Raw genomic sequence first — 17,722 nt, forward strand, 5'->3', positions numbered from 1 at the left:
TCAAACCCCGCTACGTTTCGTATTTCCGGCTGGTTATTTCTAATTCGATCGATTATCATTACTTTGTCTTCTGTACATTAATTTTTAGTCCATATTCACGACTAATAGTCTAAACTGTTCATGATGTATTCAAGGTCATTTGTTGATGATGCTAGTACTAAAGTGTCGTCAGCATAGCGGAGATTGCTGATTTTTTGGCCTCTGACTGATATTCCTCCTTGCCATCCGTCGAATACAATGGGCATGATGTGTTCGCTGTATATATTGAACAACGTGGGAGAGATAATACATCCTTCACGAAAACCGGCTTTTAGTTTAAAATTATTGGATTATATGTTGTTGACTCTTACATTTGCTGTGTTGTTGATATACAGTTGTTTCAGTAGGTATATTAGATGTTCGGGGGTACCCATTTCTCTCAGTATTCCCCAAATTTTATGCCATTTTACATTATCGAAAGCTTTTTAGTAGTCGACGAAGCACAAATATGTTTCTAGATTAAATTCTCTAGATTTTTCTATAATTTCAAATTCACATTGTTCTTGTGGGATCTGTGTTAGAAGTACTGATTTTAATCTCTCGTTAATTATAGTTAGCAGAACTTTACTTGCGAGGGAGATCAGGGCTATAGTGCGGTAGTTATTACAGTCAGTTGGTGAGCCTTTCTTATAAATGGGTATAAAAGAGTTTTAGCTCTAAGAGAGGAAAAAAGCGTCTATCTTTTACTGGTGCCAAATCAAGACAGCCAAAAAAAGCGGCTATTGTCTACGGAAACGAAATTAAGAGTCTAACGGAACAGAATTTTGGAGATTTTTAGAAAAGTTCGAAAATTATACTGTCAATATTGTTAAGGTTAAATATTGTAAAGGTTTAATATAAAGATTGTTAAGGTTAAACAATGTTAGTTTTATAATATGTACTCCTGTGAAAATTGTTCAAAATAAAAAAAAAACTTCGTTGTATAACATTTGCTTTTTTTATACAAAAAGGCGTTATAGGCCATAACGTCCGCTTATTATGCCTTAGAATATAACAAGTATGTTAATGGTAACCGTATCCAAGCTAAAATAATCCAATAATATCCAAGTGAAAGATAAATGTTTTTATCGATCATTAGTGGTTATAACTTAGATTTGGGTTCAATTATTTGAACTACTATTTTTATTGATCATTTTTCTCTTATTTCTGTCTTACTCTCTGTTAATGTGGTTCCTGTGTTTGCTTACTTTTTTTCTATTCGATCTAACAATGAACTGAGCCAAATCCTTTATAACGATTCGCTTTTGCAATACTGCAAATTCTATCAACAAAGCCATAAAAAAGCAAAAAATTTCAAAAGCGAAAAAAAATAGCTATAAGAAATCACCCAAAACATTTCATTTTGAAATAAAACTGGTTAAATATAAATTCCGAGACATTTGTCCGCATCTGCGACACACCGCCGATTTCCGACATCCCTCGACACCAATTCCACCCTGCCTTTATTTTTCAAACTAGCCTACTTCGAATTTTCATGACAAAATATCAGGGGAGAGATGTTTAGGATTCGTAATCCACGGTCCAAACTAAGTTGCAAAGGTAGCGATATTTCCAGCTACAGTTTTTTTTTGAAATTTTTTATATGGAATATACAGTATAATATTTACGTATTAAGTATCCCAGAATCTGTAAGTCTTCATTTAAATGTCGTCTTGCCATTCAAAATTACTTTTGCAAGCAATAGATAGTCTCTTATTGTCATTTTTATTTATATTTTCGGTTATTCTTTTGTTCAATATTTTTTTGGTATATTTTCACAATAGTACTTGAGAGTATTATTCCTCTGTAGTTTTTACAAAAGTCCGAATCAAATACAAAATACAAAAAATCAAAGTCCGAATTGAAACTGCAAGGCAAGCATTTGTGAAAATGAAGACAATGCTTACCAACAGAGACCTTCAGTTGCATCTCAGATTGAGGGCTCTAAGATGTTACATATTTTCTATCTTACTATACAGAATGGAAGCTTGGACATTGAAGAAATAACACATAAGAAAAATAGAAGCGTTTTTTATGTGGTGTTACAGAAGAATATTAAAAATTCAGTGGGTTCAAAGGATTACCAATCTAAATAAAGAGTTAGAAATTATGAACAGCATAAAAAGAAGAAAACTAGAATATTTGGGTCACATAACCAGAGAAGAAAAAATGAGCTGCTGAGAATTATTATGCAAGGAAGGATCCAAGGAAGAAGAAGCATAGGACGAAGATGCATCTCCTGGCTGAAGAACCTTAGAGAATGGTTTAGCTGTAGTTCACTACAACTTTTCAGAGCAGCAGCCAACAAAGTGGCCATAGCCGTTATGATATCCAACCTCCGATAGGAGATGGAACTTTAAGAACAAGAACTTTTTACAATTCGTTCCATCACCTTTTTTATAAATCAGTACTATCTAAGCCTTTTGCCAGTAAATCGGTGTCTATTCTTCTCTCCATATTGCATTAATTATATTTAGTAATAACTCTTTTGCATTTTCTTCCATTTTTTCACATCATTTCGCTTGTTATTCTGTTATACCCTGGTGTCTTCCCGTTTTATATTTCTGCGAGAGCTTTTTGCAGCTCATTTATGGTTATTGAATCTACATTATTATCTTGTCTTCTTTGGTTCAACAGGATGTTTTTTTCTTGATAGAAGTGCTTTTGAGACATCTCTTGGAAATATTCTCTCTATCTGTTGAACATTTCATTTTCTACCTTTTTCTTTGTTCAAGAACACAGATCTAGTTTTATTCTTGATACTTTTTATGACTTGTATTTTTTCTTTTCTCATTGACTTTTAAACTTTATGAAACAATTTCTATTTTTTTTAATGTTTGTTTCCATATTTTTGCCAAATTCTGTTCTATTTTGCTTTGTTAACAAATTCTTTTACTAATCTTTCTATGTTTCTTATATTCTTCATAGCTATCTGGTGTTTTATTTTGTAAGTATATTTTGCAAGCAATTTTCTTTCTTTAAATTTGTTGTTTTTTTTCATTCCACCATGCCGTTTCTTTTTTTTTTATTGCTATTGCTGTTTTTACTTGTTTTACATACTTCTGTCGCTGTATTCATTATAACTTCTTTAAAGTAGTTCCATAGTTGTTTTACGGTTTTACCCTCTATCTTTTCTTTAGTATTTCTTAGCTTTTGAATTATGGTTGTCTGGAACTTCTATGTAATCAAAACCTAAATTTCGAAATACGCTACAGAATGGTCAAGTGCTACATATGGTCCATCTTGCTTTATGGCATGGAAACGTGGGCTTTGAAAAAAACATCTATCAACAAACTTGAAGCATTTGAAATGTGGTCATTAAGAAGAATGATGCGCATACCTTGGGTGGATAGAGTTCGAAACGATGACGTCCTTAAGAGAGCCGGCGTGGAAAGAGAACTCTTTAAATTAATTAAAAAACGCAAGATTGGTTACCTTGGGCACATATTGAGAGGAGCAAAATATGAAATACCACAGTTAATCCTACAAGGGAAGATCGAAGGTAGGAGAGGAGCCGGCCGCAAACAATTATCCTGGTTAAGGAATATTAAAGAATGGACAGGAATACACAATACAGGCGAGCTGTGTCACGCCGCCAAGAACAGAATTCTAGTAATGAGATAGTCGCCTACGCACTTTGGTGTATGGCATGTTAAGAAGAAGAAGAGGAACTTCTCAGAATTTTCTTTAGTTCTTAATATATATGACCTAACAGTTTCGTATTCCCTTCTTGCAGTTTATTAATGTTATTGTTATCTGAACCATTTTGTTTTATTTTCATAATTACTAAATAGTGGTCACTTTCTATTTCTGGACTTCTAACTTTTGTGTCTATTTCGTTTTTTATGTTTTTTTTTCTGCTAACATGTAATCAAGATTTCTCTTCTCTACTTTTAACTTCTCTTAAGTCTAGAATTATTATGCCATTATTGTTTCGTGCACTTTCTTCCTATTTTCCTAATAACTTTTTATATTCTTGGTTATTTGTGCCTATTCTGCTATTGAAGTCACCTACTAAATATACATTTCTTTTTGCTTGTTCCGTGACCAATGCTAATTCTTCCCAGAGTTTATCTTTATTATAAGCCGAGTCGTTATCGTTTGGGCGATATACGATTATTATAGTCTTCTAATTTTTGCTTTTGTTTTTCATTCCAACTGATAGTATTCTCTCTGACCAGGCTTCCAAAATATTATTAATTATTAATTAGTTATTTGTTCTGTTAATCTGGTGTGCACTATGTCCCTTGATCCCACCCGTGTCGCTACTCTTATTTCCATATTCTAAATACACAGCTTAATATTCTCAGAAAATCATTTTGTCTTTTTTAGATTTAGATCCAGATTTTCCCCGTCCAAGAGATAATACGTTCATCTCAAGTTATTCTGGTATTTACATATATCTTATTAAAAATAAAATATTAAAAAAAATAATGTAGATGCAGATGTAGATGCAAAGAAAAATCTGCAATCATCTATATCATAAGGAAAGAAGAGAGTAAGGCGTCGAAGTGACTAGAAAAGAGCGAAAATGAATAGAAAAGAGTAAAAAATAAATTGCATTTGAAACAATTTGTAAAACCCTTTATTCACAACTGCCGATTTAAGTGCCATGACAAGATCAATAAAGAAAAGATACAAGGAATTTTTGCGGACTACTTCTGTCCACTATCTATTAAAATAGTTCCATTCATTCTAATATTTAATTGTCTGATTGCCTTTTCCAAGGCAATATTAAAGAGCAGACACGCCAACGCGTCCCCCTGTCTTAGACCATTATTAATGTCAAAGAACGTAGAGTTTTCTCCTTCAATTCTAACGCATGAGCTTACGTTTTGCATTGTTAGGTGGGTCAACTTAACTAACTTAGGTGGGATCCCAAAGTCTATCATTGCATTATATAATGCAGTTCTTTTCACACTGCCATAGGCTGCTTTGAAGTCAATGAAGAGATGGTCTGTTTCTATGTTATATTCTAGTGACTTTTCTAGAATCTGCCTATGTGCTTGAATTTGATGTGTAGTTGACTTTCCAGCAGTAAATCCGCATTGATATTGACCAACAATATCCTTTGTAAAATGTTTAAGTCTTTTAAATAATACATTGCCGAAGATTTTATATGCAGATGCTAACAGAGTAATGCCTCTATAGTTCTTACACTCCAGTTGATCACCCTTTTTATGCAATGGACATATTATTCCCTTCAGCCACTCTTCTGGTACCCATTCATTCTGCCATATAAATACTATTAGTTTATGGATTGCTGCAAAAAGTTGATCATCACCTTTTTTTATACATTTCCGAACAGATTTCATCGATTCCTGGGACTTTATTGTCTTTGAGTTTTAGGATTGCATTTGACACTTCTTCTCTTGTTGGGTCTTCACTGTGTAGTTGACGTTGTATATTTTGTTCATTTTCTATGTTGTAATCTCCTTCAATATCGTTTATATTTAGATGTTTGCTGAAATGTTGTGCCCATCTGTTAAGAACTGAGTTTTTATCATGTAGAATTTCACCGTTAGTGTCTTTACAAATTTTTAATCGTGGTTTAAATTCTCGACGGCTAATATTTAAGGATTTGTAGTATTTCGTTTCATTTTTATCGAATAAAAATTATATCTCGCTGTGCGAAAAATTTTATTCCCTTTTTTCCAATTCGAAATAGATTAAGAGCCTCACGGAGATTGTTCTCGTAGGCAGTGAACTGTGATATGAAATGGATGAACGCGTCACTCTTATTTGTAGTTGAAGTGCTGGCACGAGTGTTAGTACGTCACCGTCACTGAAAGGTGCCGAGAGGTGCTCGGGACATCAGCATAAATGAGGCAGAAAACAACTACTTAGTGTAGACGTTCTTGCCGTGTTCGAGATTTAAATGTGTCAAAACCTAGAACGGATTTCCTCTTATAGTTTCTTCATATTCATTAAATATTAGTAAATAAATAGCAAAATTAAAAGTATATTTATTTGATTTTTAAACGAATAACGAATTATTCGTTGTATTTAACTTTAAGGACAATGAACGTTAGATATTAAGTTTAACATAAATGATATAGCTGAGTAGTAGTCATCAAAGTATTACTTCGGTATGAGAAGAACGGAAAATTCGAAAAAAGAAACGAAAACTCTTGACTATTGCACACCTGAGATTACAGAAAAAGTCAATAGTACTGAAACGGAACATTTACTTTATGGTATACTTAAATTTAAAATTTGTTTTTAATTTATTAACTGACCGTCCCAGAAGCAGCATTTGCGCGACATCCGGAGCTAAACCTCCTGGTGATTAGAAAACATTGTATCCAACCTAATGTAATCCAAGATTCTATTCCGTGAAGAAACTTCAAAAAACCTATTACAAAAAAAAAGTATCTTTACCTTGTTATACATCGCATTAATTTCAGACGATACCAAAATTAAATTCAGTAAGAAAACTAATACTTGTTCTTTAGTGATTTTAAAGTACATATTGTTTAGTCACATACACATTCCATCAAAGAGATCGCTCAACTCCCTATGTACGTATATCAAACCAAGTTTTTGCGCCAAAAGTTTTCAGATGTTGTTGCCAGTCATTTGTTAAGCAGTAAACCCACCGTCTACGCCGAAATACGTCTTGACGTACGTACTATTTATCATGAATTGAGGTATACATCAGACGATGCAATATACACTTTACCAAGTACGCAGAGTCGCGTTAGTTATTTTCTAGCGATCGACTGAGGATGACGATGCGATCAAAAAATTCAGAACATGTTCTCGCATTATATTTGATAAAATAGTGCAAAAAAACTATGCGATACTGGATTAATCCTATTAATCAATTAAGATTGCAATAAAGTGAGTATCACCGAGCTTTTTTAATAACTATGTTATGAGTTACAAAATGATCCTGATCGATATTTTCAATATTTCCGTATGACCAGAACCGAATGTGAATCTCTATATTTTTAATAGTGGCCGGAATGGCTTTAAGAGGATACTCTACCAACATTTAATAAGGTTTGTATCTCATAAGTAAAGCATTAAATAAGAACATTACCCGAAACAGCAATCGCTACCAGACACCGAAGTGATTTGCACTGAATGGCTTCTGTTGTATTTGCCAATATAGCAGTATTACCAGTGCCTGTTAACGGTATCGACGATAAGCAGTTTTTGTGCGTACCTTGAAAATGAAATGTTTTTGTGTGAATCTGGAATCCCTAATTAGATTTATAAAAGGTAAGAATTATAATACAATATTATTACCGCGATATTCTACTGAACTATCGTAATTGATATTGAGTTAGCTTAGTAAGTTATTGGAGATAACAGAAGAGCAGGCGGAAAATTCCGATGTTGGTGGAGACTTTGATGCAGATGATTTTAAGCGAGTTGACTCTTCATTAACAGGAACCCTGCAAACGCGCTCTTCTATTTCGTTACCAGCTGTAAGTGTCAATTTTTCTTTTCATACGCCAACAGCTAATTGTTTGCTCCAAAACGTCTAAGAATAGTATCATTGATCAACCAACCTCAGCCATCGACATCCCATGAATCTGCCGGGCCGTCAGTGTCGGATGATAATTATGACTCCGATAACTCTGTGACTAATGTTACCTATCAGTCAGAAATACCGAGATCACTAGAACGTTCTTTTTTGGAATCGCATAGTGATGAGAGCACTGACCAGCCACAGGAAGAACAAGAACACTTTGTAAATTGGTCAAAAGTTCCTTCATTGCCCCAAGCGGATACAGACTTCCAGTATGTAGATAGTATGGGTCCAACCAAGCAGATAAAAACTTATTTTACACGATTTATTATCAAATAATTGTTGTATTATTGCAAGTTGTTTCGGAAAAGCCAATGAACTTTTTGAATTTGCTGTTGTCTACAAAAACATTGCAGTTAATTGTAGATCAATCTAATTTGTAGGCCAGTCAGAGAGGAGTACTTCCAAACATTACAGTGGCGGAGCTAAAGACTTTTCTAGGAATATTAATAATTATGGGTTTTAACTCTTTGCCGGCTATCCCTAAATATTGGTCAAGAGACCCAAATTTCAACAACCCTCATATTTGCAACATTTTCCCTATTAAAATGTTTTTGAACGAGAATGAGGCAATGCTGCCACGTGGTGATCCAGGCTGTACAAAATCCGCCGATTAATCAAACGGCTTAATGAAATCTACAGCAAAAGCTTTATACCAAGCAGAAATATCGCGACCGATGAAAGTATGGTAGCATTCAAGGGTCGAATAACACTGAAGCAGTACATGCAAATGAAACCCGTTAAAAGGGGATTTAAAGTTTGGGCAATGGCATGTGCTGAAACAGGATATTTGTTGAAGTTTAACGATTACCAAGGTACAACAGCGATAAATCCGGAGCATACATTAGGAGAAAGAATTATAATTGAATTATCAGATGTGCAGGGAATAGAGGCTTCCATTTATACTTTCATAATTTTTTTACAACAATTTCCCAAACGTCTGTTTGGATGCAGGACAATGTGGCAAAAAAAAGCACTTCCCAAAGAGCGAACTTCTTGAAGATAAAAAATTAGCGATGAGTGAGTCTGATTTCACAATATGTGGTGACGTATCTGCCGTGAAATGGAAAGACAGAGGTAGTAAACATGTTACGGTATATAGCAACTTGGCAATTACGGTATATAGCAATGGTGGCGATAAAGGATACGGTCTTCAGACCAATACAAAAAGTATCAAAGAGAATGGTTTTTGCCCGATGTCTATAGTTGCTTATAAAAAAAAATATGGGTAATGTGGATAGGTTTGATCAAAGGATGGCGGTCTACAACATAGGTTCTAGGCCGTAGGTGGTGTATAAAGATCTTTTATTATATGATTGAGACAAGTGTGGTTAATTCCTACATGCTTTATGCATTGGGAATGAAGTAAGAGAGAAAAAAATCCTCAGCTACCTTTAATTTCGAAGCAAGTTGACTGACTAATTGATAGAAGAGTTTTCTACCAGAAAAAAAATGGGACGTGCACTGTTATTGGCAGCAACGGAAAGTAAATCATTAAGATAAGGATAATATTAGTACATTTCTAAGCCCCAAAGTCATTTTGTTACAAGATCTTACATAATAAAAATTTTATATTCAAAAGGGTTACAATTATTATTTTTTCTAAAACTACTATTTTGTGAAATATTGTACAGTCCATGGTTTGAAGTAAAAGATAAAAGCTATATATATACAATAAAACCAATGTTAGATTTTAAAGGACGTCAACAGTATCAAACATTTTGTTGCAAAAAATATTTAAATAGCACTTCTGGAAAATTACGTTTTTTGAGTTGTAACCCTCTTCTTCCGCATGGTCGATATGTATTGTACAAGGTTTTACAATAAAAATATGTTTCCTTATCTTTACTTTAAATATTTGGTAACGTTTTCATTTAACCTTTTTGAAATATCAAAGTTAAACCCAACCTATTTGACATTGAATAAAGAGTAAACTCCTCGAGAAAGCTTCACGGGGGACCTGAATAATGGCTCTGTTCCAAGCTAAAGCTTTTACAGTGTGAATTTCTAACCTAATTATTTTCTTTTGTCTTATTTCTAGCGATATATTACCCAGATGAAGCGTGTACAAGACGAAGAGACATTACTCACAGTTAATTAGGGATGAATTTAGCACAAACTTAAGGATGAGGTTTGAATTGAATTAGAAAGTTCTATTGTACTGTTTGACTTTTGGTGTATATATAACATTGATTGTAGGTCTCAATTTCTTATAGGGGTATTAGAAAGGGAATATTGTTTCATAATAAAAGCTTTTTGATCTTATGAATTCTATTCGTGGTATAAATTCGTAATATTTTATTATAGCTCTTAATATATTATTTGTCAAAATATTCTTTAAAAAAAAATCACTACAGCTGCAATACTTTGGATATGTTATCAATGGAGATAGACACTGAGCAGTTTATTTGATTATATGTACCTGGAAAAATCCAAGGCAAAAGAAAAATCGCATGGCTGAATGCTTATCGATCGAGCTATTCAAAGCAGCTGCATATAAGATTAGAATAATTATCACAATGATTGCCAGCTTTCTTCCCAAAGATAACTTGTAAGGAAGAGTAAGATTTTAATCACATGTTTAAACTTTTTAATCTGCACACTGTTGCTGCAAAAACTCTGTTTAATTTACGGACATGGGGAGCCGAGCGATTCCTTTGAGATAATGTGTCTTTGACTAAACAATATAAATAGAATACAATAGAATTTATTTAGTCATATACAAAAATAGTTTTGTTTTTGACAAGTCAAAGACTAGTGACCATTTACATACATATATAAATATAAAAAAATGTTTGCACATATAAACATTACACAAAGATATTTAATATTAACAATTTAAGAAAGGATAAACACACTAAATAAAAATATAATATAAATATGAGATCTCAACATAATAGGCAAATATCGTGACCAAACTAGTAATATTAAGTAAAAGCTCTACTTAGGTACTCCGTTTTTGAATAGACACCATGTTTTAAAAAGTGATTTGATTTTAATCTTTAGCGATAACAAGTGAAAACTTTTTACTTCATCTGGCAAAAAGTTATACAAACCAACATCAGTCGAATTTTGTATGCTCTTTGTCAACCTAAAATGTTATACTCTAATAACATCACTAGATCTTGTATCGTGATCATGGAAGTTGGAGTTTATGTTAAACTTACCTTTGTTGACATGAATGTCAATCAGCGTCTTATATGTAAAGAGTAAAGGTAGTGACCTAGTACCTAAATCCATAAATGAAGGTTTAAAGAAGTGTGCCCTATACTCTGATCTAGCAAGTATACCCACTACTCTTTTTTGAAGTTCAAAAGTTCAATCTGCGTGAGAAAAATTACCATAAACAATTATTCCGTATTGTAAATAGCTCAGTAAATCAGTTTTTTGCTTTCTGGGCATCTGTATGTATTTTAACTTTTAAATTATGTTGATTAATATCAGTATTAATGAGAGTTGTATCATCTGCAAAGCAAATACATTTTATACAAAAAGTATAGTGAAATAAATCGTTCAGATAAATAAGAAACAAAGTGGGTCCTAATATCGAACCTTGAGAAACCCAATATTCAACAGTGTTAAACTAGGATAGCTAAGAAAAACTGCCTGTTTACTATTTGTCAGATATGATCTAAATGGATTAAGAGTGTTTCCCCTAATTCCGTATTTATGCATTTTTTCCAACAGTAATTCATGCGAAACACGGTCAAAAGCTTTGGAAGTCACACAATATCAAAGACACAAAATGACCTTCCTTCGAGCCATCACTATATCTCTTACAATTTTCTGTATAACTAGTGTAGTACTATACTTTTTTCTAAAGCCATGATAACCACAAAATACTTCACTGACTACCATCAAGTATTTTGTGTTAGATGTTCTATTAAACGAACATTTAGAATACTCTCAAAAATTTTGGCGAAAATGGGAATGATTGAGATGGACGATAATTTCCAATTTCATCTAAAGCTCCCTATTTAAACACTAATAGCACTATTGTTACTTTTAATACCTCTGGGAAAATCCCTTCAGTAAAACAATTATTATAAAATATATTTAATTTGTCAATAATTATATCGATTGATTCCTCAATTTTTTTTTTGTTTAAGAAATAAAAATCCATGCAGTGTGAAATTTTTAATCCATGCAAAACATTCCTGATTTCACTATCACTAAAAGGTAATAAAAATAAGATAGATAGATAGATAGATAGATAGATAGATAGATAGATAGATAGATCTTTATTTAAATAGAAAAAAACCTAATATATATATATATATATATATATATATATATATATATATATATATATATATATATATAGTAAACTCTTAAATATTGGGGAAATCTGCAAGAAATACTCTAATGTGTATCAATTGTTTCGCCGAACGTTTTCGCCAAAGAGAATTAATTTGGCTTCTTCAGGGCTGAAAGAGAATAAATTATAATTAGCTACCATATATTATCTATTAAAACATTATTGATCTTACCGTAACTTAGAATTGTAGAGTTAGAATATTAAAAAACTTTGCTAGTAACATAGTGGTGTTTTTTGTTACTATGTGCAAAAAAAGTTTTTTATAAGAATTGAAATGTATGGTAGCTTCGAACTTGACACGCAAAGGCTTACCCAAGGCTAATCGAAAAACCCAATGCAACTACATTTAAAAGGAGGTAATTCTTTGAAATGTCGGCAATAACTAAATTTTTGATTTTGAGATAGTTAAAAGTGAGGTTCTGTTTAAGGCAGAACGCAAGCGCTGACAACTTCATTATAGTTGGTATGAATCTTTATGTCGTTAAGGTTCATTGGTAAAAAACGAATGAATTTAAATCCCAGTAAAGGAAAATATTATTTTGATTTTCTTTATTTAATTATATTATATTGTTCATGTATTATTGAATCTTATTGAGACGTATCTAAGAAAAGCAAGGGAATGTTATATATTTTTTGTTAATGAAAATTAATTATAAAGGTATGTTAGTTGTTAATGGATATATCAGTCAACTTAGTAATCTGTGATATAGTATTGTTCTTGGTATCTGATTTAAGTAACAGGTGGTATATATCGCTTAGATTCTTGATGTCACTCTTAACATTAATGGAGAAATCGTTAAGAAAAATATAAGACATTTCAATGAACTCTCTTTTAGATTTATTGTTCTCACGGTGGAGAATTGTGGTGTTGGTATAGTCCATGAGATGACCAGTGGAATGGATATGTTTAGCTAATGCACAACGGTCAGGGTGAAGTCGAGAATCACTTTTGTGTAGTGTAATACGTGATTTCAATAATTGAGATGTTTGACCGATGTAGGAATTGTTGCAAGAGAGACATGGAATGTTGTAGACAATATTACTAAGCCTATCTATGGGAGTCTTATCTTTTATCTTAGAATAAAGATTATTAATTGTTAGGGCTGATCTACAAGCTACATTAAGTTTAATGTTGTTATTATTATTGCCAAAGCTATTTTCAACACTTTTCAGAATCCTTGTTAACCCCGGAGTGATATCTCTGAAATATGGTAATGAAAAATATTTGTTTATAGGAGTATCAGAGACTGGGTTCCCACTTAAGACATTAGGATCAGCATTGTTAGTCGCGAAGGAAGGTGAAATATCTTCGTCATGGATAGTATTAAACAAAATCTTATTAACTAATGGTGTTGGATAAGCGTTTGAAATAAAAAGTTTCTGTAGGATTTGTAGGTTTTTTGTATGAAATGAAGGATCTGATAGTTTTGTTACTCTATTTTTCATCTGTTTGATTAAGTTGACTTTGGTAGAATTATATATAAATCAACTTAATCAAACAGATGAAAAATAGAGTAACAAAACTATCAGATCCTTTATTTCATACAAAAAACCTACAAATCCTACAGAAAATTTTTATTTCAAACGCTTATCCAACACCATTAGTTAATAAGATTTTGTTTAATACTATCCATGACGAAGATATTTCACCTTCCTTCGCGACTAACAATGCTGATCCTGATGTCTTAAGTGGGAACCCAGTCTCTGATACTCCTATAAACAAATATTTTTCATTACCATATTTCAGAGATATCACTCCGGGGTTAACAAGGATTCTGAAAAGTGTTGAAAATAGCTTTGGCAATAATAATAACAACATTAAACTTAATGTAGCTTGTAGATCAGCCCTAACAATTAATAATCTTTATTCTAAGATAAAAGATAAGACTCTCATAGATAGGCTTAGTAATATTGTCTACAACATTCCATGTCTCTCTTGCAACAATTCCTACATCGGTCAAACATCTCAATTATTGAAATCACGTATTACACTACACAAAAGTGATTCTCGACTTCACCCTGACCGTTGTGCATTAGCCAAACATGTCCATTCCACTGGTCATCTCATGGACTATACCAACACCACAATTTTCCACCGTGAGAACAATAAATCTAAAAGAGAGTTCATTGAAATGTCTTATATTTTTCTTAACGATTTCTCCATTAATGTTAAGAGTGACATCAAGAATCTAAGCGATATATACCACCTGTTACTTAAATCAGATACCAAGAACAATACTATATCACAGATTACTAACTTGACTGATATATCCATTAACAACTAACATACCTTTATAATTAATTTTCATTAACAAAAAATATATAACATTCCCTTGCTTTTCTTAGATACGTCTCAATAAGATTCAATAATACATGAACAATATAATATAATTAACTAAAGAAAATCAAAATAATATTTCCCTTTACTGGGATTTAAATTCATTCGTTTTTTACCAATGAACCTTAACGACATAAAGATTCATACCAACTATAATGAAGTTGTCAGCGCTTGTGTTCTGCCTTAAACAGAACCTCACTTTTAACTATCTCAAAATCAAAAATTTAGTTATTGCCGACATTTCAAAGAATTACCTCCTTTTAAATGTAGTTGCATTGGGTTTTTCGATTAGCCTTGGGTAAGCCTTTGCGTGTCAAGTTCGAAGCTACCATACATTTCAATTCGTATAAAAAACTTTTTTTGCACATAGTAACAAAAAACACCACTATGTTACTAGCAAAGTTTTTTAATATTCTAACTCTACAATTCTAAGTTACGGTAAGATCAATAATGTTTTAATAGATAATATATGGTAGCTAATTATAATTTATTCTCTTTCAGCCCTGATGAAGCCAAATTAATTCTCTTTGGCGAAAACGTTCGGCGAAACAATTGATACACATTAGAGTATTTCTTGCAGATTTCCCCAATATTTAAGAGTTTACTATATATATATATATATATATGTATATATATATATATATATATATATATATATATATATATATACCCGGTATTTAGGCGGCCCACGCCCTTCCGGTAGGGATCTATGGAGGAGTATCACCGAGCCGCAAGCCCTTATCTCTTACCGTACTGCTCCACCATAGGCCGATCATATACCAGCATATTCTAGACTAAGCCGCAGATTCATTTAGAATTTTAAACTGCTGCGTTAGCCTTTTTGTTTTCTGTACACCGAGCTGGGGATTGAACTGACATCTCTCGCAGTGAAGCGAAGGAGAAGCCAGCCGCCCAGCCCGCTTGGCTATCCGATCGACAAAAAAAAAACCTAATATACATAAAATATAAAGAAGGTACACTATAAATTTTTGATACATTGTTTAAGTTACATTTTGAAATTATTGAGACTAGTACATTTTTTTATTTTTTTACAGATGTTGGTAACTGATTAAATTTAAGAAAGCTTTTAAAAAAGAGCGAATTCATCGTACTTTTATACATAGTTCTAGGTACATATATGTCATCTAAACCTCGGGTATTATAAGAATAAATACTTTTGTTGAAAGAAATGAATTCTTGAAAATATTCAGGTAATAAGCCATTTACTATTTTAAAGACCAAAATGATGATGAAATAAAACAGTCTATTTTCAACAGAGAACCAATTTAGAGTATTTAACATCGTCCCGATCGGGGTACGGCGATTTGTTTTAAGAATTATTCTCATTCCACGGTTCTGTGGAATAAGAGTCGCAAGGAGAGTGTACATCTTTCAAAAAATCTATGGCTACATTTTCATTTGTAGAATTAAAAGAATTTTTAATATGTTTAACCATCCAGCTATCTTAGCTGTCATAATTTATAACTTTCCAACTGTCACGAAATATATTTTTTGAATTGGAAAAGAAATTTTCATAAGTCAGTTTTTTCTTGAATGATATTGTTGATTGATAGTGCTTCTTAAACTTTTTATACTCACTATATTCCTTTGTAACATCAGCAATTACCTTAACTGTGGAAAGATTTTCTCGCATTACAATTAGTTCATCATCAAACCAAGAAATTGGAGCTTTACTATGAGTTCGTGATTTTTTTATTGGAAAATTAATTTCAGTTAACTTTACATACATTTCGGTAATAAATTGAGCTAATTCTGTTACTGTTTTGTGAGAAATAACTGAAGCCCAGTCAACGTTATTTAACGACTTTTTTAACATCGGGATGCCATTACTTGTTATATGTCTTCTGTATGTATTAGCACTATGACTTTTTTGAGATTTTATTTTTAAGTAGAGAAATTGAGCAAGATGATCAAAAATACATGGGTCCACAATTTCACAACCAACGATCTCACTGCTTATCTTTGTTAAGATGTTATCTAAACTAGTTGCTGATCTGTGTGCTTTAAAATCTATGTACTTTAAAATCACTAAAAGGCAAAATATTAGTTTTCTAACTGAGTTTTATTTCGGTGTGGCCTGAAAGCAGGGCGATGTAATACAGGGTAAATTTACTCTTTCTTTGTTTTAGGCTTTTTGAAGTGTCTTTACGGAATAGAATCTTGAAATATATATATAAGGTTGGATGCAACGATTTCCAATCATTGTGGTGGCAAGATGATTCTACCGTGGCGCTTTGTTTTGGTTTAGTTCCGCGAGGTTGTGCAAATGCTGCTTCTGGGACGGTCATTTAATTAATTAAAAACAATATTTAAATTTAAGTATACCATAAAGTATATGCTCATTTATAAAACTATTGGTCTTTCTTTATTAACGCGTGAAGAGTCACTTTTTCTGTAATCTTAAATAGGCAGATGTGCAATTGTCAACAGTTTTCTTTCCTATTTTTTATTTCTTCTCATACTGAAGTAAAACTTTTACTACTACTCAGCTATATCATTTATGTTAAACTTAATATTTAACGTTAATTGTTTTCAAAGTTAAATACTATACCACGAATAACTATAATGTAACAATTTGAAATAGGTTGCCTAAGCTTTATTGCGGAGTTTCCCACTACTACTGATTAGAAAACACCGACTAGTATTGGAAACGTACCTAAATTAAATCCGCAATAATAGTATGTAAAATCAATTAGGGCGTTAAATGAGCCAGTTAATGGAAGTCCAAGATATTCTACATGGTCATCCGACCGCAAATTACAGCTAAGCTTATAGGATAATCGATTTACCTTTGACGTATTTCGCTCAAATATTCATTCAATGTCTAGGTGCTTTTAGAAATCCCTACAACAAGCTTATTTCGTTGGCAAATTTTGTAACACAAACGTAAAATCTGTTTGAATATTAATAATATACAACTTGGAGTTATTCAATGTATTAAAGAATCTTGCATAAGTTTTAAAAAAATTAAGAAAAAAGAGAAAACCGAAATCTCGTAATTTTTAATTTATTTTCTATATAAAGGAATTTATTTAAAAATATTAAACACCGTTCACCTTTAGCAAAAAAATACTAATATACTAATACTAAAGTAAAAATCCTCATATTGGCAACATCTAAAGCAGCCGTTTTAAAACTGTCATGGTTACTTTTTAACTACTATCATTTCACAAAATTTGACAAAATTTCCTTACACCTGTTTGACATTGACCTGATCCTGGTTTTTGGGAATTTTAACAGATAAACATTTAGTTTCATAAAAAAAATAAAATTAGTCGTACTGTAATTATAACTATAGCATTTTTCATATAAAAATGCTTGCACGTCACAATTTATATAAAGTGACGTCACTTATATTTAAAATTTCCAGAACGTCAAGCTTAGAGTTCAAATTTTCCTAATACAGCTTATAATATGAAACCCATACGGATCTGCTCGATCTTTCATAGGCGTCAACATGGTATAATAATCAGAAAATTGTAATCAT

The sequence above is a fragment of the Diabrotica undecimpunctata genome, chromosome 2 (assembly GCF_040954645.1).
Source record: "Diabrotica undecimpunctata isolate CICGRU chromosome 2, icDiaUnde3, whole genome shotgun sequence".
In the NCBI taxonomy this organism is placed as follows: domain Eukaryota; kingdom Metazoa; phylum Arthropoda; class Insecta; order Coleoptera; family Chrysomelidae; genus Diabrotica; species Diabrotica undecimpunctata.